This window comes from Sminthopsis crassicaudata, chromosome X (assembly GCF_048593235.1).
Source record: "Sminthopsis crassicaudata isolate SCR6 chromosome X, ASM4859323v1, whole genome shotgun sequence".
Lineage (NCBI taxonomy): Eukaryota > Metazoa > Chordata > Mammalia > Dasyuromorphia > Dasyuridae > Sminthopsis > Sminthopsis crassicaudata.
The window spans coordinates 53,636,278-53,659,842 of NC_133623.1; the positions used below are offsets into that span (position 1 = coordinate 53,636,278).

The 23,565-nt window shown below is 41.0% G+C and overlaps 1 protein-coding gene across 5 annotated transcripts in view; it reads left to right on the forward strand.

Annotated features, from left to right (window-relative positions):
* Nucleotides 1-23,565, forward strand: part of TENM1 (teneurin transmembrane protein 1) — a 3,105,198-nt gene that overhangs the window by 871,930 nt on the left and 2,209,703 nt on the right. For all 5 annotated transcript variants that reach the window (XM_074277949.1, XM_074277947.1, XM_074277946.1 and 2 more), the window contains exon 6: nucleotides 5,871-5,962. The gene's annotated coding sequence lies outside the window, so the exon portion shown is untranslated. The remainder of the gene's footprint in view (nucleotides 1-5,870; nucleotides 5,963-23,565) is intronic.

Genomic DNA, 23,565 nt, shown 5'->3' on the forward strand with positions numbered 1-23,565 from the left:
GACCTTTCTCTGGGCCCATTCCGTGTTTGATAAGGAGAAGGATGGTGTTGGTAATCCCGGTTGCACTGCAGGTGGACAAGAAATCAGAGTGTTTGAAAGTAGAGGGTATCATTAACTCTGAGCTTCATATTGGGAAGGGAGAAAAGTCAATTGATACAGAAGATGTAACAGCGGAGGAAGAAGCTGAAGGTGGCATTGGACTGGCGTGTTAAAGGGCAGCTGGGTAACTGTACGTGTAAGTCACCCAAGCGTCGTCAAGATCTTTCAATTGCACACTTAACACCATATACCAAGATAAGATCAAAATGGGTCCATGACTTAGGCATAAAGAATGAGATAATAAATAGATTAGAGGAACAGAGAATAATCTACCTCTCAGACCTGTGGAGGAGGAAGGAATTTATGACCAGAGAACTAGAGATCATTACTGATCACAAAATAGAAGATTTTGATTACATCAAACTAAAAAGTTTCTGTACAAACAATACTAATGCAAACAAGATTAGAAGGGAAGTAACAAATTGGGAAAATATTTTTACAGTTAAAGGTTCTGACAAAGGTCTCATTTCCAAAATATATAGAGAACTGACCCTGATTTATAGGAAACCAAACCATTCTCCAATTGATAAATGATCAAAGGATATGAACAGACAATTCTCAGATGATGAAATTGAAACTATATCCACTCATATGAAAGAGTGTTCCAAATCACTACTGATCAGAGAAATGCAAATTAAGACAACTCTGAGGTATCATTACACACCTGTCAGATTGGCTAAGATGACAGGAACAAATAATGATGAATGTTGGAGGGGATGTGGGACAACTGGGACACTGATGCATTGTTGGTGGAAATGTGAAAGAATCCAGCGATTCTGGAGAGCAATCTGGAATTATGCCCAAAAAGTTATCAAACTGTACTTACCCTTTGATCCAACATTGCTGCTATTGGGCTTATATCCCAAAGGGATCTTAAAGAAGGGAAAGGGACCTGTGTGTGCCAAAATGTTTGTGGCAGCTCTTTTTGTAGTGGCTAGAAACTGGAAGATGAATGGATGTCCATCAGTTGGAGAATGGTTGGGTAAATTGTGGTATATGAAGGTTATGGAATATTATTGTTCTGTAAGAAATGACCAGCAGGAGGAATACAGAGAGGCTTGGAGAGACTGACATCAACTGATGCTGAGTGAAATGAGCAGAACCAGAAGATCGTTGTACACTTCAATGTTATATGAAGATGTATTCTGATGGAAGTGGAAATCTTCAACATAAAGAAGAGCCAACTCACTTCCAGTTGATGAATGATGGACAGAAACAACTACACCCAGAGAAGGAACACTGGGAAGTGAATGTAAATTGTTAGCACTAATATCTGTCTACCCAGGTTACTTACACCTTCGGAATCCAATACTTAACATGCAACAAGAAAATGGTATTTACACACATATGTTGTATCTAGGTTATATTGTAACACATGTAAAATGTATGGGATTACCTGCCATCGGGGGGAGGGAGTGGAGGGAGGGAGGGGATAATTTGGAAAAATGAATACAAGGGATAATGTTATATAAAAAAATTACTCATGCATATATACTGTGAAAAAAAATTATAAAAAAAAAAGATCTTTCAGTTGCCAGCTAAGTGAGAGAGAACATTAGTGAGTAGTATGTAGAAAGAGCTCAAGTGAATTTAAGACTCTGAGGTTTAATTACTTGTAGGAAATGGAGTGCACACTCACTCTCCCTTTTCTGTCCATTATAGCCTAACAATAAAGCTATTACTTCCTAGGGGAACTTTTCCCCCTAGAAATATGAAGTGGACCTTTTTGGAAAAGTTTGTTCTAACCTCCATTACAAGGTTATGAACTTTTCTTTTGGACCATGGTTTTGATTTTCAAAGGCCGAATAATTAAGAATCCTGATTTTTGTCTAGAATGTATTTCATTGTTGATGTGCTAGATTTGGCGCCTGTGGGTCTGGGTTCTATTAAGAATATTCTGTTTGGGAATGGTCACTGTGAAATCTTCATCTCATCTCTTCTATTATAGGTTTTAGCTATCGTTATGTTAGTGTGATTGCTCTGAAATTTAGATTTTGGGTGTCAGTGCATTTTATTTTGGAGGGCCAGCAACATTTGCTGGAGATATTACCTTCATTTTTCCTTCCTGTAGAGTTTGTATGCAGGTGGTCCATGTTTACACATCTCTCCTTAATGTCTCCCTTGAATACTGGTAGCAAACCGTTGGTTGGCCACTTGACTGTGTCCACCAGGAAATGCTGTAGAGTATATCCGACTTAGTAGGTCCAGTGCTGGAACTCGTTCTGTTTCCTTCTGAACCCACCCATGGTTTTTCCATTCACTCAGGTTCATAACCTCAGTCATCCCTCCTCCTGACTCTTCTCTGACTCAGCTGCTTTTCCTCTCCCACACCCAAGCCCCCTTCGACGATCAATTGTCGAATTTTGTTGACTTCACTTCCATAACATCTTTGACAAAGGTCTCTGCCTTTAGCGGATTTATTTTTCCTTGTGACATAACTCTTCTGTGAAGATACTTGTCTTGGGAGCAAACTCCACGTCATAGAATTGTGAGATGAGGCACTTGTAAGTCAAACGAGAAAGGATTCTAATTCTAATCCACTTGGAAATCATTTTCTGTTTACCTGTTACACAAAGAGGATCAAGGAGATTGAGTTGACTCTGAACAACCACCAGAGTAATTAGATGTGATAGGGAAAATAGAATCTGTCCCTTTATAATAACATGTTGAAGACTTGCTTCATTATATACTCATTTGGCTAACATAGCATGGAGATGTCTGGTTTGGCGCCGTGAGGTTAACGTGACATTTGTGCTTGAGAGTCTCCAAATATGTTTTAATTTATGACTTCATATGAAAATATTCTGAAATCCTGAATGCACAGAATGGCAACAGTGCTGCAGTTAAGCTTTAACCCAGGCCCTGCTTTGCTATCCTGTGATGCTTCAATCCCTAGTCAGAGAAACTTATGATTATAAGAAGGCATAGAAGTTGAATTTCTCTCACCTCACTCAAGTTTCTTAAATTTTGGGAAACTGAGTCAGAAAGATGACGTAGTTTTACAGTTGAATCCCGAGCCAAATCTGTTCAGAAAAGAATTCTCCCTCAGCATCCAGAGTATGGAAATACCTGTGCTAGTTGTGTCGGCATGATGGGACTACTGCTGTTATTTTGAGTCTAGAACCTTGCTCTCTTTGCTGCTCTCTTTGGAACTTTTTCCTGCCTGGTGTTCTTCACTTCTGAACACAATGAATGGCATGTCTTGGAAATGATGGCCCATCAAATCACTACTGATCAGAGAAATGCAAATTAAGACAACTCTGAGATACCACTAAACACCTGTCAGATTGGCTAAGATGACAGGAACAAATAATGATGAATGTTGGAGGGGATGTGGGAAAACTGGGACACTGATACATTGTTGGTGGAGTTGTGAAAGAATCCAACCATTCTGGAGAGCAATCTGGAATTATGCCCCAAAAGTTGTCAAACTGTGCATACCCTTTGACCCAGCATTGCTGTTATTGGGCTTATATCCCAAAGAAATACTAAAGAGGGGAAAGGGACCTGTATGTGCCAAAATGTTTGTGGCAGCTCTTTTCGTAGTGGCTAGAAACTGGAAGATGAACGGATGTCCATCAATTGGAGAATGGTTGGGTAAATTATGGTATATGAAGGTTATGGAATATTATTGCTCTGTAAGAAATGACCAGCAGGAGGAATACAGAGAGGACTGGAGAGACTGACAGGAACTGATGCTGAGTGAAATGAGAAGAACCAGAAGATCGCTATACACTTCAATGTTGTATGAAGATGTATTCTGATGGAAGTGGAGATCTTCAACATAAAGAAGAGCCAACTCACTTCCAGTTGATCAATGATGGACAGAAATAACTACACCCAGAGAAGGAACACTGGGAAGTGAATGTAAACTGTTAGCACTACTGTCTATCTACCCAGGTTACTTATACCTTCGGAATCTAATACTTAATGTGCAACAAGAAAATGTTATTTACACACATATATTGTATCTAGGTTATACTGTAACACATGTAAAATGGATGGGATTGCCTGTCATCTAGGGGAGGGAGTAGAGGGAGGGAGGGGAAAATTTGGAAAAATGAATACAAGGCATAATGCTATAAAAAAATTACTCATGCATATATACTGTCAAAAATTTTTATAATTATAAAATTTAAAAAAAAGGCGGGGCTAGAGAAACGGCCCATGTGGAGCCGAGTTTGTCTCTTTACCTTAGTTCTGTTCCTGTTTCTTTGCTCCAGGAGTGTGACACAAAAAGCCTCGTGTAGATAAATAAACCAGCTTGATGGAGCAAGCAGAGTTGACAATTATCAGAGTAGATTTGGGGCCTTGATGATTTTATCTGAATTCTTTATAAAAAGGAGGGCAAAGAAAAACTGGATAACAAAAGTGATATCCTACTTAGAGCTTTAAGTGTCTGTTATGCTCTCATTGTCCTGAGCTTCCTCTATTGAAGGATTTGCCCAAATGCTCATTCCCACCACTATTTGGCAAATGATTAGTTTTCCCTCAAGTGGGGCCAGCACATCACCTTGCACACACATGCATTTGCCTCTTTCCCATGTTATCACATCTCACATTTTCTGCTTATTTGAGAAAGAAAACAAAAGGTCTCTTTGAGTATGTATGCTCATGGCATCCACAAATGGGGCACAAAAGAGCCTCACCATAAACTTGGTGGGGAGTCGAGTGGCCTGGGAGACCCCCCTCTGAAGGCCCATGTGTAGAATCGTGGTGATCTGAGGTGTTCATTACCTTGAAAAGAGCTCTTTTTTCCTGCTACTCTCCTGAGACCCCAGTAGAATAAAAGCCACTTGCAGTTGTAACTTCAGCCCACTCGCGCAGGATTCTGGCCGCTGTGCAGTTGTGGGTCTGACCTGCCTGGGCCTACCCTTTCCATATTGCCATGTCCCCTTGGAGCTACTCTGACTGAGCCAAAATAAGAGATGGCAAACACGTGGTAGCTCTAAAGAAAACAGGTTCTTCTGTGTGTATTGAGACAGGATAGAACAACTAAGCTTCTTTAGCTAAGAACGGGTGGCAACGAATGGCAGAACTGAGAGTGCTGCCTTGTTAAATTGCAAATGGGACTAATTCTCCCTCACCCGCCCAGCAGACTTTAGGGGGAGATTTGGCCTCAAGAGCTCCAGTAGACGGGAAGCAGTTCTGTGGCAGCCTAAGCTGAGCCCTCAGTGCCCTCTGCCAGTGTGCCAATTGTTTGGGGAAAGAGGCTTGTCGGACTTTGTCTCTCTATTGCCAACACTTGGCCGGGAGGATGGGGCTGCTGTAGCGGGTGGAGTTTGCCGCCTGCAGTCAGCAAGACCTGAGTTCAAATCCGGTTTCAGACATTTACTGGCTCCATGACTGTAGGCAAGTCATTTCATCTCTGTCTACCTCAGATTCCTCTGCTGTAAAGTGGTATTAATAAGAGCACCTACATTTTAGAGTTGTGAGAATCCAATGAGATAATATTTGTGAAATACTCCGCACAGGGTATGGCTCGTAATAGGTGCTTAATAAATGGATTGATTGATTCTATTATGTATTATCCCTTTTCCCTTCCCCCTCCTTAAACTTGCTAATGATGGCATCTTCCAAATGAAACTTGCCATTTTGCCTTCTAAACCAGCACCCAGACAAACTCTGTTACTTCTGTTGAGGGCACCACTGATTGTCATCGTAGACCAAGGGGTCTTAACATGGGGTCTGGGAACTTGGGGTTTTTTAACCTGTTTCTATAATGATTTCAATATAATCAGACATTTTGCAATCTTTTGTTTACTGTGCAGGATGGACCAGAATTGGAGGACTTCGGGCAAGAAGAATAATTAGATCATTGCAGTCATATAGGCAGGCTGCTGGGTGGCTCAGAAGTAAGAAGGTAAGTAAGACAGAAACCATCTGAGGGGAGAGAAGGGGTCAGATGGAAGAGGGATTGGGAGAGACGCTGGCAAAGTTTGGCAGCTGATTCCTACCTAGAGGGAAGAGTTGAGGAGAACGTGTTTACACATCTGGGAGACTGGAGAAACGGTGAGGCCTTGGACAGAAATTAGGAAGGTTGGGGTGAGGCTGGGATTTGGGGGGAAAGATTATGAAATCTGTTTTGGACATGTTGAGCTTGAGATGTCCTTGGGACATGGAGCTTGAAATGCCAGGAGGAAGTGGGTGCTGTGGGACAGGATCTGAGAAGAGAGAGGAAGGCTGAAAATATAAATTATAGAGGGGCTGAACAGACCCATAGGAGTAAGGCAGTGAACGAGAGAGGCAGAAAGACCGAGACAGAAAGTGAGGAGAGGGGGAGGGAGGGAGAAGAAGATAGAGAGACACATAGAGAGAGATGGAGAGAGGAGAGAGAGGACACAGAGACAGAGAAAGAAACAAACACAGAGACGGAGAGAGGAGACACACACAGAGAGACAGAGACATAGAGAGACAGAAAGACAGGAGAGGGGGAGGGAGGGAGAAAGAGATAGAGAGACACATAGAGAGAGACGGAGAGAGTGAGAGAGAGGACACAGAGACAGAGAAAGAAACAAACACAGAGACAGAGAGAGGAGACACACACAGAGAGACAGAGACATAGAGAGACAGAAAGACAGGAGAGGGGGAGGGAGGGAGAAAGAGATAGAGAGACACATAGAGAGAGACGGAGAGAGTGAGAGAGGAGAGAGAAGACACAGAGACAGAGAAAGAAACAAACACAGAGACAGAGAGAGGAGACACAGAGAGACAGAGACAGAGAGAGACAAAGAGAGAGGAGACAAAGATAGAGAAAAAGAGACAGACAGGAGACAGAGAGAGACAGAGGGAGAGAGCAGACACACAGAAACAGAGACAGAGACAGAAAGAGAGGAGAGGGGGAGGGAGAGAGTGAAACAGAGGCAAAGAGGAGAGAGAGACAGTGAGACAGAGGGAGAGAGCAGACAAGCAGAGATATAGTGATAGATACAAAGAGAGAAAGAGAAAAACAGAAAGACAGAGAGAAGGGAGAAAGAGAGAGAAAGAGAGAGGGGGAGATGGTCAGGGGGAGGAGAGAGGGACAGAAGGAGCAAGAGTGAGCAATAGAAACAGAGAGAGAGGGAAAGAGATAGAGACACACATAGCGGGGGGAGGGAGAGACAGAGGGAGAGAGGAGTCAGAGAGATAGACAAAGAAAGAGAGGAGACAGAGGAAGAGACAGAAACAGAGAGGGAGAGGAGAAAGAGAGAGGGAGAGACATACAGAGAGAGGAGATAAAGAGAGAAACAGGATGAAGGGAAGGAGGGACAAAGGGAGGGAGAACATGATCGATAGAGTGTATGAGAGAGGGATAGAGACAGAGAGACAGAAGAATTAAGGAGGGAGGGAGCAAGCAAGTGAACAAGAGAGAGATACAGAGAGAGATGGAGAGAGAGACAGAGGGAGAGAGAGAGAGAGAGAGAGAGAGTAAGGGAGATAGACACAGAGATAGAGGAGGGCGTGAGGGAGGGAGGGAGAGAGAGAGAGACAGGCAGAGAGAGAGCTACAGAGACAGAGGAGAGGGAGTGAGGGAGGGATAAAGAGAGTGAGAGAGACAATGACAGAGAGGAATTAGGGAGGGGGAAGGTAGTGAGACAGATAGAGATGGGGAGAGACAGAAACAGAAAAAGAAAGAGAGGGGGAGAGGAGGAAGTAAGGGAGGAAGAGGGAGGGGAGAGAGGAGGGAGACAGAGACAAAGAGGCAGAGAGAGACATAAAAAGAGAGAACCTGAGAGACTGAGTCATCGAGATAGAGACAGATACACAGAGAGACAGAAAAACAGAGACACACACATACACACACAGAGTATGAGAGGGTGTAAAAGAATAACAGACAGCCCTGGGGAGGACCTGCATCTGGGGGCATTATGTGGATGATGAAAGGAGATGAAGGGGTGATCAGAAATATTTATAGCAAGCAACTGGCAAACTTTGCTGTGGTTTCTCTGCAGGGGTCCTCCCTCTTATTTGTCTATCTCCTTTGCTATCCTTCTGTCTGCCACAGTTAAGATAATAGCTGCCTAACTGGATTGGCTTGGACTTACGGCTAGCACTTACATAATGTTTCAGGGCTGGGGGAGAGCTTATTTGCGCGTTTCCAATGGTTTTCCTCACCTCCAACTGGCTGAAAGCTTCCCTTTACCCTATTTTCTCGCTTTTAATCAAGGCCTATTAAAGGGTAGGAACCCTTCCAATTTTTATCCATCTGAATTGACTCCAGATCCTCTCCTGGGGGTGTCCTCGAATGTATGGTTTCGGGGGCATTAATACAAAAAGGGGAAGAGGATGCTTCAGAAGTAACAGCAGGAGCTGATTAAGTAAAACCATTCATTAAACTCTACTTACAGACAGTAATGCTTACTCGTTATGCTAACCCCATGGTGCCTAACCATTCTAGGTCATTGTATACTCAAAAAAAGTCACAAAAGTAGATTGATGTTTTAACAATTTTCTTTTCAACAATGACTGAAGCCCAAGGTTTTTTCCCTTAGTCCTCAATTAACCAGAATACCAGTTCCCTTTGCACTGTGGGTAATTGAGATGCAACGAATGGTCATTCATCGTGGTTTTATTAATCGCCTTTTAGAGTTAATTATTTTTGAAGGTCTCATATAAAACAGCTCTGCCTATTTCATGGTGCACATGTGCTAAGGCCTTCACTTTTAATCACCTAGTGCACTCACTTAAACCTCCTCCTCTCCAGTTCACTCTCTTCCTTTGGAGAAAATAGACACAACTCCGAAGTGTGCCATTCATTCAGATGCCAGATCTGATCAGGTTTTATCATCCTGGCCTCCAGTATTTTTCTTACCTCAGCAAGGATTATAGGACCCAATACACAGGATAGCTCCCGCTGCCTGACTTGGTTGTCATACCAGCTCCCTGGCCCTTGTTCCAGTGCTTTGAAGTAGCTACCTCCTTCAGTCCATATTCTTTCACTTTGCCATGCCCACAAGCTTCTCCTCCCAACACTTTCTAAAATAGTAAAAAAAAAATAAAGAAACAAAGAAACATAGAATGAGAGTACGCCCTTCTGAGTAGACCTGAGGCAGCTGTGAATTCCTGCAGGCCCAGGCCCAGCCTTCAAGTGCTTAGCACAACATAGTTGTTGCTATATAATAGCTTATTTCCTTCCCTTCCCTTTTCCCTCTTGGCTACCAGTCTTCAACTCGGACAATTAGTACTTTGTGCTCAGAGTCAAGGGTTGTAGGATAAGGCTAGAACCCCTCTCTTTGAGGTTTCCTTTAGAACTCCCATCCTGGAGCTGAGTGGTCTCGTTTGGAGAACAAGGGATCATAGATTCATTTAGCCAACCATGTCGAGCTGGCCACACACCAGACCATGCTTCACATCCCATCTGGTTGTCCGCCTCGTCCATCTTCCCATCTGCCTTAATGTGGCTTTGCTTCTTTCCATTTGGAACTGGAACCCTGAGACAAGATCTCTGGAAATCCCACCTCTTGACTGATGAAAGAATGAGTTCAAACTCAGCCTGTTAAGTCATTAATCAACCTATCTTGCCTTCTACTCTGCCTTCGTACATGGATGTCCCTAAACCTTTCCTTGCTTTCGATTTCGTAGGCATAGTAATCAAACCGCCATGGCTTTTGGAAAGGGCCTTTCAATCAGCTGCTGCCCTATGGTTCTACTTGGCATCCTTGGGATCATTCACATCAAAGGACTCCCATTTCTTGACTACTGCCTCCCCTCCTTTTCTTAGAATTCAAGCTTCTTGAGGGAGGGACTCTAATGTTGACATTTGTATTTTTATTACATAGAATGCTTATCATAGTACCTGCCTTCCCATTCATTCATTAGTCCACTACAGGCTATTAAGTTGATTATTGATATATTGATTAAGAATAATTTATAACTTTAAAAGAATTCTCAAAGTCTTTTGGTGTTCTATCCACCAGCTTACATTGTATTTCCTTATCATAATTGATACTTCCCATTTAGGACCACACAGCATGATTCGGAACTGAGAGTTAGGACCAGATTATTTCTCACATCTCTTCTTTTAAACATTTAACTATAAGCTATTATTTGATATATCTTGACATTAAATTGGTAAATGGTTTTGCAAAGCAGTTAGCCCAAGTATCCAAGTCTAGGCCTGGATGAAAGTTGGAGATGACAATTTGCATTTGCTTCATTGTCTGGGATCTTGGTTTGATAGTCCATTTGTAAGCTATTGTATTGTGGTCATCTATACATACTATTTCTACTTCTTTGTCTGGAGCTTAATGCATATAAAGGGTTTTATAGGCAGACCATTTATTAAGTTCTTATTTTCTGACAAGCACGAAGTGCTGGGGATACAAATACAAGCAAGCAAGACAGTCCCCTGGCCTCTGGATTTTTACATTCTAACTGGCAAAGGCAACAGTTGACTTGTTTGGAGCCATAGGAAGGAGACTGTGGGAAAAGGGATGTGGGAGCAATAGACTTGGAAAGAGAGAGCTGGGAGAAGACAAGGTGGAGTCCAAGTAGAGAGGTTTTATAACTGTAAGCTATGAGATACATATGAATTGTTATTAATTATTATTAATTATAGAATTTATTTTAGACATAATTATATATAATACATGTTATATAATAATAATTATTAATTATCATCAATGTTGTTGACATTATTTCTGCTATCATCATCCTTATTTTCATTGTTGAATTTCTCCCAAGTCCTTTACAGAATGGAAGTGAGCCTGTGTTCTCTGAGGTCTCACCTAGCAGATCCTATCGGGTTGGAAAGACTTAAAGGAAGAGGATGCTTTATGTCTGCTGTCCAAGGACCACTAGTGAAGTTTGAGGATGCTCATTTTTTTTGAGGGGGAAAGGGACACAGCAGCTTTTTGTGGCATGCTGAGGCAGGAAAGGACCGTGGTTGACACACATGGAGACAACCCCACCCCCCACACGCACGCAGAATCACAGCATATCAAAATATTGTCATTACAGTGACTTACAGTGGAATGGACAAGTTCTATAAAACATATCTCCCCAAACAAAAGTTACTTAAAAAGGGAGCTCGTCTTTTAAGAGCCTTTCTGTTCTGTGTACAATCCAGTAGTTATTCACTATGATCAGGGAATGAAGCTTTAGAGAGCCCATCTACTGTTTATTAGAGAATTAGTGGCTGTGTTGGACACAATGCATCGCCAATTTTCAGAAATTTGGAATACTATCAAATATACTCAACACGAAAACACTCCTAAGCATTATTTAATCTCTGATGAATCAGAAGACTCTTGGCTTTGCCATAAGTTAGCTTCATTGTGGGAAACATCAGTTGTACGGTATCGGTAGCAGTGCAGAATTGCTCTTAAAGTGTTCTAACAGATTGTTAGAGGACAGAGAGCTGATTGTACAGATTGTTCGAATTAAAGGTGGCCGGCAGTGACCCTTTTTTACCCTACAGAAAACCACACCTAATTTTTTTTTTTATTGCTGGCAGATATACAGGCCTGTCATCAGAATTGTCAAAAGCTGCAAAAGGGTGGTAAAAACCAACAGTTGTGGTAAAACTCTTTTTGTCGCACGTTTGGGCCAGCACATCATATTCTAGACAACCCTTTGAGACAGCAAGTTGTGGGTGTTCTTCTTCTGAGACTTCAGAGACACAAAGTGAATCACAGAGCCCGGTTTTGCAGATCGGCCTCTGCATTTCTGGCCTCCTGCTCTTTTCGTGACTCCCCAGAGGCCTATATATATATATATATTTTCAACCGAATTGTATGTGCTTGTCCTTGAGATAGATCTTACCATTTATGTAGAACAAGGGTTAGGTGTTTGCTTTAGAGGAATTACATTTCTTTCCAGTTGGAATAAAAGCAGAAAGGTCCATTTTCTTCTGAAGAACTTAATGTGTTTTTCATGAGCAACTCCCTATGGCGGTAAATGGAGCACTCGGCCTATAGTCAGAACAATCTGAATCCAAATCTGGCCTCAGATGCTTACTGGCATGGGACCCTGGGCAAGTCAATCTAATGTTTGCCTTAGTTTCCTCAGTTGTAAAATGGGAATAAGAACAAGGTGGTGAGGATCAAATGAAATAACATACAATAGATACTTCACATCAATACTTGTTTTCTTCCAATCAAACATTCCTTGTTTGATCAAAAAATAATAATATGAGCAAACAGGATGCTGTTGATTTATTTCTTTTGCACAATTCTAAGTTTTTCTCTACTTTGCAAATGCAGTTTTTGTATGTTTATATATTTTCAAGCACTTTCTAAAGGAATCTCTTAAGTAAAGCCAATATAGGAAACCAAAGCTGAGGGAGGCTCTGTTCGACTGTTTTATTGTGCCTCATGTCCTATGGACGGATGTGAGTTTTGCCTGGTTCTGTTTCAGCTTATGACCAATTCAAAAGGGTGACAAGTATCAAAATCACAGTGTCAGAGACCTCTGAGCTCATTCATTCTAAACTCATGTCCTGTTATCTCAGGGTTTTGATAATTCATCTAATTGGATTATTTATGTTCTACAGATATAGAAATCTGGACCATCCTCAAAGCATAATGGGAAGGTTGGAGACAGAGGGAAGGCAATGTTCATTACATTGACTGAGTCATCTTTGACTCATTCTCACCTTGTATAGCCACTCAATTGTCAGTATCTTGACCATCTATCCCCTTCTCTCTGCTCACACAGTTAGAGTTTTAGTTCTGGCTCCTGCCACTTCTCACTTGGACTATTGCAGACACTTTCTAATTGGTCCACTCCAAGTCATCCTCTGCTCAGCTTGCAAAATGATTTTTCATAAAGCACAAATATGATCATGTTACTCCTCTACTCAGTAAATTCCAGTGACTCTCCATTATCTCTATTATCAAATGTAAATTCTCTCATCTTGCCTTTCAACTTGCCTTTCTAGCCTTATTGAATATTGCTTCCCTTTACCACACTCTCAGTGATTCAAACTGGTTTTCTTACTGCTTTCCTATCTGGTGTTCCATCTCTTTCCTCCATGCTTTTTGCCCTGGCAAGTCATCATGTTTAAGTTGCTCTACCTCCTCTCCTCCATTGCTCAGAATCTTTAATTTCTTCTTATTTTGTGTGAGTCAATCAGGGTTAAGTGACTTGCCCAGGGTCACACAGCTAATATGTGTCAAGAGTCTGAGGCTGGATTTGAACTTGATTCCTCTTGACTCCAAGACCTGTGCTCTAACCACTGTACCACCTGGCTGCCCCTGGAATCCCTAATTTCCTTCAGGGTTCAGTGTAAACATCACATTGTACATGAAGCCTTTCTTGCTCAACCTAGCTGCCAGGACCTTCCATCTAAATCTGCCTCCTTCAAGGCTTAGTGCTTTCTTAACTGCTTGCAGGTTCATGAAGGCATTGATTGCTGAGGTTTTGGAGGCACTGGGAGTGTAGTAGAAAGAACATAGGGTTAGGATCAGGTCTTGCTTTCAGTCATGGCTCTTCCTCCCCATGAGATGCTGGGTAAAGCACTATGCCTCTCTGTTTTTTCTTGATTTCCTCATCTCTGAAAAGAAGGGCACATATTGGGCTGGATCATGATTACATTTGCATAGTACTATAAGTACTAAGCCCTTTCTTCATAATGACTCAGGTAAAGTTGATGTTTCCATTTTCAGATTTGTTATGATGCATTTCTTTTTTTATTATTTTTTATTAAAGCTTTTTATTTACAAGATATAGGCATGGGTAATTTTTCAGCACTGATCCTCGCAAAACCTTCTGTTCCAACTTTTCCCTTTTTAAATATGTTAAAGTATTTGTTATGTACAATATATGTATACATGTCCATACAGTTATTTTGCTGCACAAGAAAAATCGGACTTAGAAATAAAGTAAAAATAACCTGAGAAGGAAATGAAAAATACAGGCAGATAAAAAGAGAGAGAGTGGAAATGCTATGTAGTGGTTCACACTCATTTCCCAGCGTTCTTTCACTGGGTGTAGCTGGTTTTTTTCATTATTGAACAAATGGAACTGATTTGGTTCATCTCATTGTTGAAGAGGGCCATGTCTATCAGAATTGATCATCATGTAGTATTGTTGTTCAAGTATATAATGAGCTCCTGGTTCTGCTCATTTTACTCAGCATCAGTTCAGTAAGTTCAGCATCAGTAAGTCTCTCCAGGCCTTTCTAAAATCTTCCTGCTGGTCATTTCTTACAGAACAATAATATTTCCATAACATTTATATACCACAAGTTGAGCCCCTGTGGTGTCCAGAAATGTGGCTGCTGGAGGCAGAGCCTTCCTCCCACTGTGCAGATTTGTAACAGCCCTGGGCATAGAGCCCCCCCACCACCACCACTATTGCTGTGTAGATTTGTGGCTACCCCAGGCAGAACTCCCGACTGTGTGAAATGTTGTTGCTCCAGGCCGAGCCCCCCCTGACCCCTAGCTCCCCATGCAGAATTGTGGATGCCCCAAGCAGATCCTCTTGCTGTGCACATTTGTGGCTACCCTGGGCAGAGCCCTCTCCCCTTCCTGCAGATTTGTGGCTGCCCCAGGCAGAGCCACCCCATGCCACTGTGCAGAAGTGTGGCTACCCTGAACAGAACACTCCACCCCCACCCTCACCCCTGTGCAGATTTGTTCCCCCCACACCACCACCCCCCCACACTCCCCCCCAACCCTGCAGAACACATCTGTAGAGCTGTTGAAATCCTGCTGTCTTTATGTATAGAAGCTATCAATGGTTAGAGTTAACTTGTTTTTTTGTTTTTGGTTTTTTTTTTTCGCTTTTTATTTACCAGATAGATTCATGGGTAATTTTTAAGCATGGAAAATTTCAAAATCTTTTGTTCCAATTTTCCCCGTCTTCCCCGTACCCCTCCCATAGATGGCAGGTTGACCAATACATGTTAAATATGTTAAAGTATAAGTTAAATACTATATATGTAAATATATCCAAACAGTTGTATCACTGTACAAAAAGAATCGGACTTTAAGATAGTATACAATTAACTTGTGAAGAAAATCAAAAATGGAGGGATTGGCAATTCATTGCAGTGGTTCATAGGCATCTCCCTGATCTTCATGGAGGTGGTTGACACTAATCTCCATGGAGTCTTCCCTTGATCTCCTTGATGTTTGGTCTCTTCTCCACATCTCCAAGGGAGGTCTCAACCCCTAGAGAGCTTTGACTCAGGTCTTCATGGGGGGGTCTCCGTGCCTGTCCTTCATGGGAGGTCTCTCCCCCTGATATCCAAGGGAGTCTCTACCCCTAGAGGGCTTGGACCCAGATATTCATGGGGGGAGTATCTGACACTACTGCCCATGGCGGTGTCTCCCCCTGATGTCCATACAAGTCTCTAACCCTCAGGAACTTTGTCCTGGATCTTCATAAGGAGAGTGTCTGACACTACTCCCCATGGGGGAGTCTCCCCCTGATGTCCATTCGGGTCTCTGCCCCTAAGGAACTTTGACCAGGATGTTTATGGGGGTCTCTGACACTAATGTCCATGAGGAGTTCTTCCCTTGATCTCCATGGGAGGCCTCTAACCCTGAGGTCCATTTTATTTCTCTGGCCATGATCTGCATGGGGGGTCTCTCCCTCTCATTTCCAGAAACGGGCTCTACCCCTGGGGAATTTTGGCCTTGATCTTCATGTGGGGTCTCTGTCATGAATCACCATTGGGGGGTCGGTACCCCTGATGTCCATGGCAGTCTACCATTAGAAACTTTTATCAGGATGTGAATGAGGGGGGGTCTCTGACACTGATCTCCCTGGGGAGTCCCTGCCCCTGATTTCCATGGGACTGTCTACTCCTAGGCATCTTTGACCCACATCTTCTTCTTTATATCCACAAACATTTTGGCAAATTCAGGACCCATTCACTTCTTTAATGTCTCTTTGGGATATAAACCCAGTAGTAGCACTGCTGGATCAGAGGGTATGTACAGTTTGCTAACTTTTTGTCCACAATTCCAGATTACTCTCCAGAATGGTTCCACAACTCCACCAGCAATGTATCAGTGTCCCAGTTTTCCCCCATCCCCTCCAACATTCAGCATTATTTTTCCCATTCATCTTAGCCAAGCTGACAGGTATGAAGTGCTACCTCAGAGCTATCTTAATGTGCCTTTCTCTGGTCCATAGTGGTTTGGAACACTCTTTCATAGGAGTGGTAATAGATTCAATTTCATCATCTGAAAATGGGCTGTTCATATCCTTTCCCCATTTATTAATTGGAGAATGGCTTGGTTTCTTCTCAATTAGATTTAATTCCATATAACTTTGGGAAATGAGTCCCTTATGAGAATCTTTAAATATAAAAATATTTTCCCAGTTTGTTGTTTCCCTTCTAATTTTGTTTGCATTAGTTTTGTCTCTACAAAAGCTGTTTAATCTGCTCTAATGAAAATTTTCTATTTTCAGAGCAATAATGATCCCTAGTTCCTCTTTGGTCACAAATTCCTTCCTCCTCCACAAGTCTTAGAGGTAAACTATCCCATGTTCCTCTAGTTCATTTATGATCTCCTTCTTTATCCCTAAGTCATAGGCCCATTTTGATCTTATCTTGGTAAATGGTTTGAAGTTGGGTCCATGCCTAATGTCTGCTCTACTAATTTCCAGTTTTCCCAGCCATTTTTGTAAAAACATGAATTCTGAACTGAAAGTTTGGATCTTTGTGTTTATCAAACACTAGATTGCTAAAATAATTGACCTTTTTGTCCTGTGAACTTAACCTATTCAACTGATCCACTAATCTATTTCTTAGCCAGTAGTAAATGGTTTTGGAAACTGCTGCTTCACAATATAGTTTTAGATCTGGTACAGCTAGGACACCTTTGTTTGATTTTGTTTTTGTTTTTTCATTAATTTTCTTGAAACACTATTGATAGTTATTTTAAATGGAATTTCTCTTTGTATCTCTAACTGTTGAATTATGTTATTGACATATAAGAATGCTGATGACTTATGTGGGTTTATTTTGCATATTGCAACTTTGTTAAAGGTGTAGATTATTTCTAATAGCTTTTTAGTAGAATCTTTGGGTTTCTCTAAGTATACCATCATATCATCAGCAAAAACTGATAATTTGTTTTTCTCATTACCAATTCTAATTTTTTTAATCTGTTTCTCGAATCTTATTGCCGAGGCTAGTGTTTCTAATTCAATAATTTATAGTAATGGTGATAGTGGGCAACCTTGTTTTACTCCTGATCTTATTGGTAAAGGTTCCAGTTTATCCCCATTATATATGATGCTTACTGATGGTTTTTAATATATGCTACTGAGTATTTTAGGGAAATGTCCATTTTTTTAATAGGAATGGATGCTGGATTTTATAAAATGCTTTTTGTGCATCTCTTGAGATGATCATATGGTTTTTGTTAATTTGGTCATTCATATTGTCAATTATGCTAATAGTTTCCTAATATTGAACCCAGCCCTGCATTCCTGGTATTAATCCTTCTTGGTCATGGTGTATTATCCTGGTTATGATTTTCTATAGTCTTTTTGCTAATATCTTATTTAAGATATTATCATCAATATTCATTAGGGAGATTGGTCTATAATTTTCTTTCTCTGTTTCAACGTACCTGCTTTACATATCAGTACCATGTCTGTGTAGTAAAAGGAATTTGGTAGGACTCCTTCATTCCCCATCTTTTCAAATAGTTTATATAACACTAGAGTTAGTTGTTCTTTAAATGTTTGATAGAATTCACATGTAAATCCATATGGTCCTGGGGATTTTTTCTTAGGTTGCTGATTAATAGCTTGTTGTATTTCTCTTTCTGAAATGTGACTGTTTAAGCAATTTATTCCTCCTGTGTTAATCTGGGACGTCTATACTTTTGGAGGTAGTTATCCATTTCACTTAGGTTATCAAATTTATTGGCATAAATTTGTGCAAAGTTCCTCCTTATTATTGCTACAATTTTCTTTTTATTGATGGAAAGTTCTCTGTTTTCACTTTTAAGACTAACAATTTGATTTTCCTCTTTCCATTTCCTAATCAGATTTACCAAAGGTTTATCTTAGTTTTGTTTATTAATTCAATAGTTTTTTCTTACTTTCAATATTATTAATTTTTCCTTTTAATTTTAGAATTTCAAATTTAGTATTTGATTGGGGGGGTTAATTTTCTATTTTTCTAGTTTTTTAAGTTGCAAGCCCCATTCATTGATCTTCTCTTTCTCTATTTTATTCAAGTAAGCCTCTAAGGATATAAAATTTCCCCTTATTACCTCTTTGCCTTCATCCTACAAATTTTGTATGATGTCCCATCATTGTCATTATCTTGGTAAAATTATTAATTGTTAATAATCTGCTGTTTCATCCAATCATTCTTTAAGATGAGATTATTTAGTTTCCAATTACTTTTACCCCCCTTCCCACTGTGCTGAATTGTGGCTACCCTGGGCAGAGCCCCTTCTCTTTGCAGGTTTGTGGTTGCCCTGGGCAGAGTCCCCCCACTGGGCAGAATTGTTGTTGCTCTGGGCAGAGACCCCCTGCTATTCAGATTTGTGGCTGCCCCAGGCAGAGCCCCTCCTTTACTATGCAGATTTGTGGCTTCCCTGGCAGAGTCCCCCTTCCCACTGTGCACATTTGTGGCTAGCTTGGGCACAGCACCCCCTCTTTGCAGCTTTGTAGCTGCCCTGGGCAGAGTCCCCCACTGGGTGGAATTGTTGTTGTCCTAGGCAGAGACCCCATGCTGTTCACATTTGTTACTGCCCCTGTCAGAGTGTCCCGCTCTCCCTCTCCCACCTGCAGATTTGTGGCTTCCCTGGCAGAGCCCCCCCCTTTGCAGATTTGTGGCTGCCCCAGACAGAGCTTCCCCACTGTGTAGATTTGTGGTTGCCCCGATGAGAGCACCCCCTCATCCAGATTTGTGGCTGCCCTGGCAGAGCCACCCTTCCCACAATGTAGAATTGTGGCTGTCTCGGGTAGAGCCCTCGCCCCCCCCCCCCACTGTGTAGATTTGTGGCTGCCGTGGTGAGAGCACCCCCCATCCAGATATGTGGCTGCCCGTGGCACAGTCCCCCTCCCACTGTGCAGAATTGTGGCTGCCCTGGCCATGCTTACTCGGTCTGTATGTAAATTCTTTACTAGAATGTAAGCTGCATGAGGGCAGGTAACAAGTTTTATCTAAACTTTGTGCTTAAACCTAAAACAACATACTTAAAAGTTGTTGATGATTTTGTTGCTCTGTTAGCTGACACCTAATTGATGAGGACTAGTGTGTCTGGTAAATACGATAAAAAGAAACAAAAGTAGATTTTCCAAGCAAAATCAGTTTATTAACAGTGATGCATATAACAGTTATGAAAGTTGGTCAGACCATCTCAGGCCACCTACCCACGTGAGAATAGGGGATCCTCTTTTTTGACCACAGGAAAGAGAGGGGTTTGGTTATTTGGAGAAAATTACTACTTGGCTGTATTAAGAGAAGTGAGTTGGCATTCAGGTGTGGCTAATCACACTCCTCTCTGACAATAAAGGAACGTTAATTGTTTTATGGGACTCGCCTGCCTCTTAGAATCATTAGGGGATCAGTACCATCAGCCTTGCGGTCCCCTTGGAGGAAATCAAACCTCCCTTAATTGCAGCAGGAGAGACAAGGACGGATAGCAAATTTCTTGGATGTGGCACTAGGCTAAGCTGGTCGGGGGCTTATAGACAACAGGGGGCTAATGGTGGGAATTGTAACAACTTTTCCCTTCAACCTCACCTTTAAACTGAGTGGGAGGAAAACTGCATCCCTAAGCCTGACTCAAGAACCTAGTAATGCAGCTTGACAAAATGCAGAATCAGGCCAGTTACAGATCAGAATCAATTCTGAAATGATACAGAGCCATTTCAAGTTCCACAATAAGTCGGTGTAGAGTTTAGTTACCTGGAGACTTTCCTCTGTTTCTCACATGCAAAGGAAAAAGGAATATGGTCCTTTATAAGAATATGTGGATTATAAAGTAGTAAATGCTACATATAGAAAATTGAATATTTCTTTTATGGTGGAAGAATATCGAGGAATGGAGAGTGATATCTAGAGCTGACCTGTTCAGTATGTTTAAAACTAGCTGCAGGTCCTTGATGAATGGGTTCCAGAATCCTACTTCACAGGCTCAGTGGATCATAGATCAGGAGCCGGAAGAGACCTTTCAGGTCTTCTAATGCAGTCTCCTTATTTTCTAGCTGACACCATGGGAAGTGAAATGATTTGCCCAAGATCACAAAGCAAATAAGTGATCCGTTCTGTGATTACAAGTTCTGTCCTCATTCTGCTGTACCAACAAAGGCTGATGTCCCATCACATCACCGTGCACACAGCAAATCTTAGTTCAAAATGGCCAGGGAAATATTAAAGTGACCAAATGTCTTCCCCTCTCTCTCTCTCTCATCTACTTTTTGACCCGAGATGGTTTGAAGAATGTGGTAAATTAGTCCCTGTGAGAGGAATTAGCCCCAGGATGATCATTTACTTGCTGCTTTTTGGGGGCACTACCCGTGGCCATTCAGAGGAAAGCTTGGTGAGCTTTCCCTGACCTGTACCATCCCTTACTAAACTTTGAAAGAAATGATTGTTTTGTTTCTGTTGCTGAAAATAGAATCAGTGATATAGCTTCAGTAATAGAGGGTTTCAAAGGTGAAAAAGATGGGATGTCTGAACCAACCCCTAAAACTTTGCCTCTGTCTCAGAAAATATTAATTTTTCTGTGTTGGATGGTAGATGTTATGTGTTGTACCCAACCCTCACACCCTCCCACCCTCCCACCAATATTTTGTAATGGAATAAAAACTTATCCCCTAGGATTGCCGTGAGAGTATAGTGACTGACATCTTGCAGCAGGGCACACCAAACAGGAAATTAAAACATTAACCCAAGTAAGTTGATAAAGCCATACCTCGAAAAGTAGACAACCTGGGTCGTGCTCATGTTTTTTCCTAAATTGTTAAGTTATATATTACCTATGTAAGAATAACTCTTATACAGACCTCAGTAAATCAAAGAACTTGGGGCACTTCCTCAGTCCCAGAGAACAACAATTGCATATCCTGGAAATCAAGCAATACCAAGGTCAGGATACTATGAAATTATCCTGCTTCAGAGGTATGACAATATGTTAAATGATCTTCACTTTTTCCATCTTTATTTTTCCATTATTTTATGAACAATACTCAAAATATATCAATAAATTTTCTAGCTATTTACTATTAAATTACTATCACAAAATGTTCTAAATTATTTTTTCCTTCTGCCAGTGGGAGCAATATCCTAAGGCTCTGCCCCATGTAGGGTAGGCTGTTTTTTTCCTTAAAAGATAATGAAAATGTCTTGGTTTTCTCTGTTCATTGAATTCAGTGTTGCTTGCTGCACAGTAAAGATTAACTTGTACTCTTTTTTTGGCCAGTCTTTTGTTACCATAAAAAAAAATGATGCTATACCAATTTGATGTGAATGGAAACTTCTTTTAAACTGTCAGCTCCTTAGAATAGATAACTACAAGTGAAATCTCTGGGTCCAAATCTGTGTCTCTTTGAGGAATTAGCTGCATATTTCCAAAGTGCTTTCCAGAACGGTTAGTGCTAACTGACGACTCCATCAGTAGTGCACTAGTGTTGCTGTTTTCCTCACAACTGTTCCCACACACTGACAGTTGCCATCTTTTGTTTTCTTTGCCGATTTTGCTGGGATCTGATAAAACCTCAGGGTTGCTTAGTCATGCCTTTCTCCTATTTAGGATGTGGAGAATTCCTTCACATACTTGTGAATAATTAGAAGTTCAAGTTTTTGCACTGCTTATTGGCTGGAAAAATGGCTGCTTATTTCCACTAGTTGTCTCTCCCTATGTGTTGGATTCCCAACCTTCTCCAGGATACTCCAAGGAAGGGCTTTTCTCATTTGCCTAATTCTGTTCTTATTTTAGACACACTCATTTTGCTTGTGCAGAAGTTGCTTAGTTTTACCTAATCAAAATACCTATTTTGTTTTCCCTTCTGTCCTTATACTTGGCAATTTTAATGGATGCATATTGTAGAATATGTAGAGTACATACATATTTATGTATATGTATATACAGGATGTCCCAAATGGCTCACCGCACTTTTCCGTTATTAAAGCTTAAGGGTGCCAAATACTTTTATACTTAAATAGCTCTTTTAGTTGTGTCACAAAAAAGACCAATACTTCTTCAACTGCGTGGAAGAGGAAATGCACAATTTAGAGAAGAACATAGAACAGGTATTGCTAACTTGAGGTCTGTAGTACCCTGAGGGGTCTGTGGGTTGAGTTCAGGGCTTCTAGAAACTTGAATGGGAAAATTACATTTTTGTTTTCATTAACCTACCTGAAATAGGGGTCCATAGGCTTACCCAGATGGTCAAAGGGAATAGAGATACATAAAAAAGTCTTCAGAATTCCTACACAGCAGGAGGTTTTAAAGAGACTTAAGGGTCTTTAATAACAATATAAGCATGTTTGGAGTCTCAGTTTCCTTCTTTGCGCAATAAAGGGATTGGAGTAGGTGATCTTTCATGTCCCTTCCAATCCTAAAAACTTTGATCTTCTGATATTGGCAGCTTGGATTCATTGGACTAAAACCACAGGTTATTCAGGTGAAAATGTTGGTCAAGTAACAAGTAACCTGCAGAAGGGGTGTGGGGGGTGTGGTGGGGTGGGGTGAGAGAGAACTGAAAACATTGGAACATCAGAGTTGTTTTTGATTAAAGTGAATTTTCTGAGCTTTAGAGTTGCCAAATCTCACATATGGAAATTACAGTTGCTCTTAATCTGCTTTCAGAAGACTGATGCAAATATTAAAAAGTAATGAACTAACAAGATTGTTTGTTAATGCCACATAAAACTGCTAATTATACATCATTTCCTGCCTACAGCAAAGCCCAAGAGACATCTCCTAAGAAATTGTTAAATAAGCTACTTCATTTGAAATGTGACTACAGCAGAATTGCATGAGAAATTTCCACTTAAGAATCTTAGTGCCAGTCTGATCCTTGAGTCTCCCCCCACCCCACCTCCACACTCTCATACATACCAGAGAGTGGGATCTGTAAGTGTATCCGACGATCGCATTTGTTTTGCCCATGGAAAGTATATCATTAACATACTTGATCCACATATTCAACATATGCTTTAAAGAAGTAGATTTCATACTTAACTGTATTTAGTCTGTATTTGGAAGCTGATTATGTTATATGACTGTTGTAAATTTCAGTGTTATTACTTTTAATATTTTAATAGTGTAAGTCACAGCAGTAATTTTCTGAAGTATATTTGAAATATAGCCCTGGTGTTGTTACAGAATCCTGGCTGAATTTCTGCATCAAATTCAGTTCGGTGGCTTTGTGGAGGAGGAGTGCTTCAGTGGATTTTTTTTTCCATTCTGAGAATCTTTTTAAAACAATAATTTGCAGCACCGTTCTTTCTAATTTTCACTTGTCCATATTAATCTTATTTTCTACATCAAAGGGTAGCTTATCATCAGGTACAAGAGAAGTTGGGAACCTCTAGGTTTTTGATCTCCTGCTGGG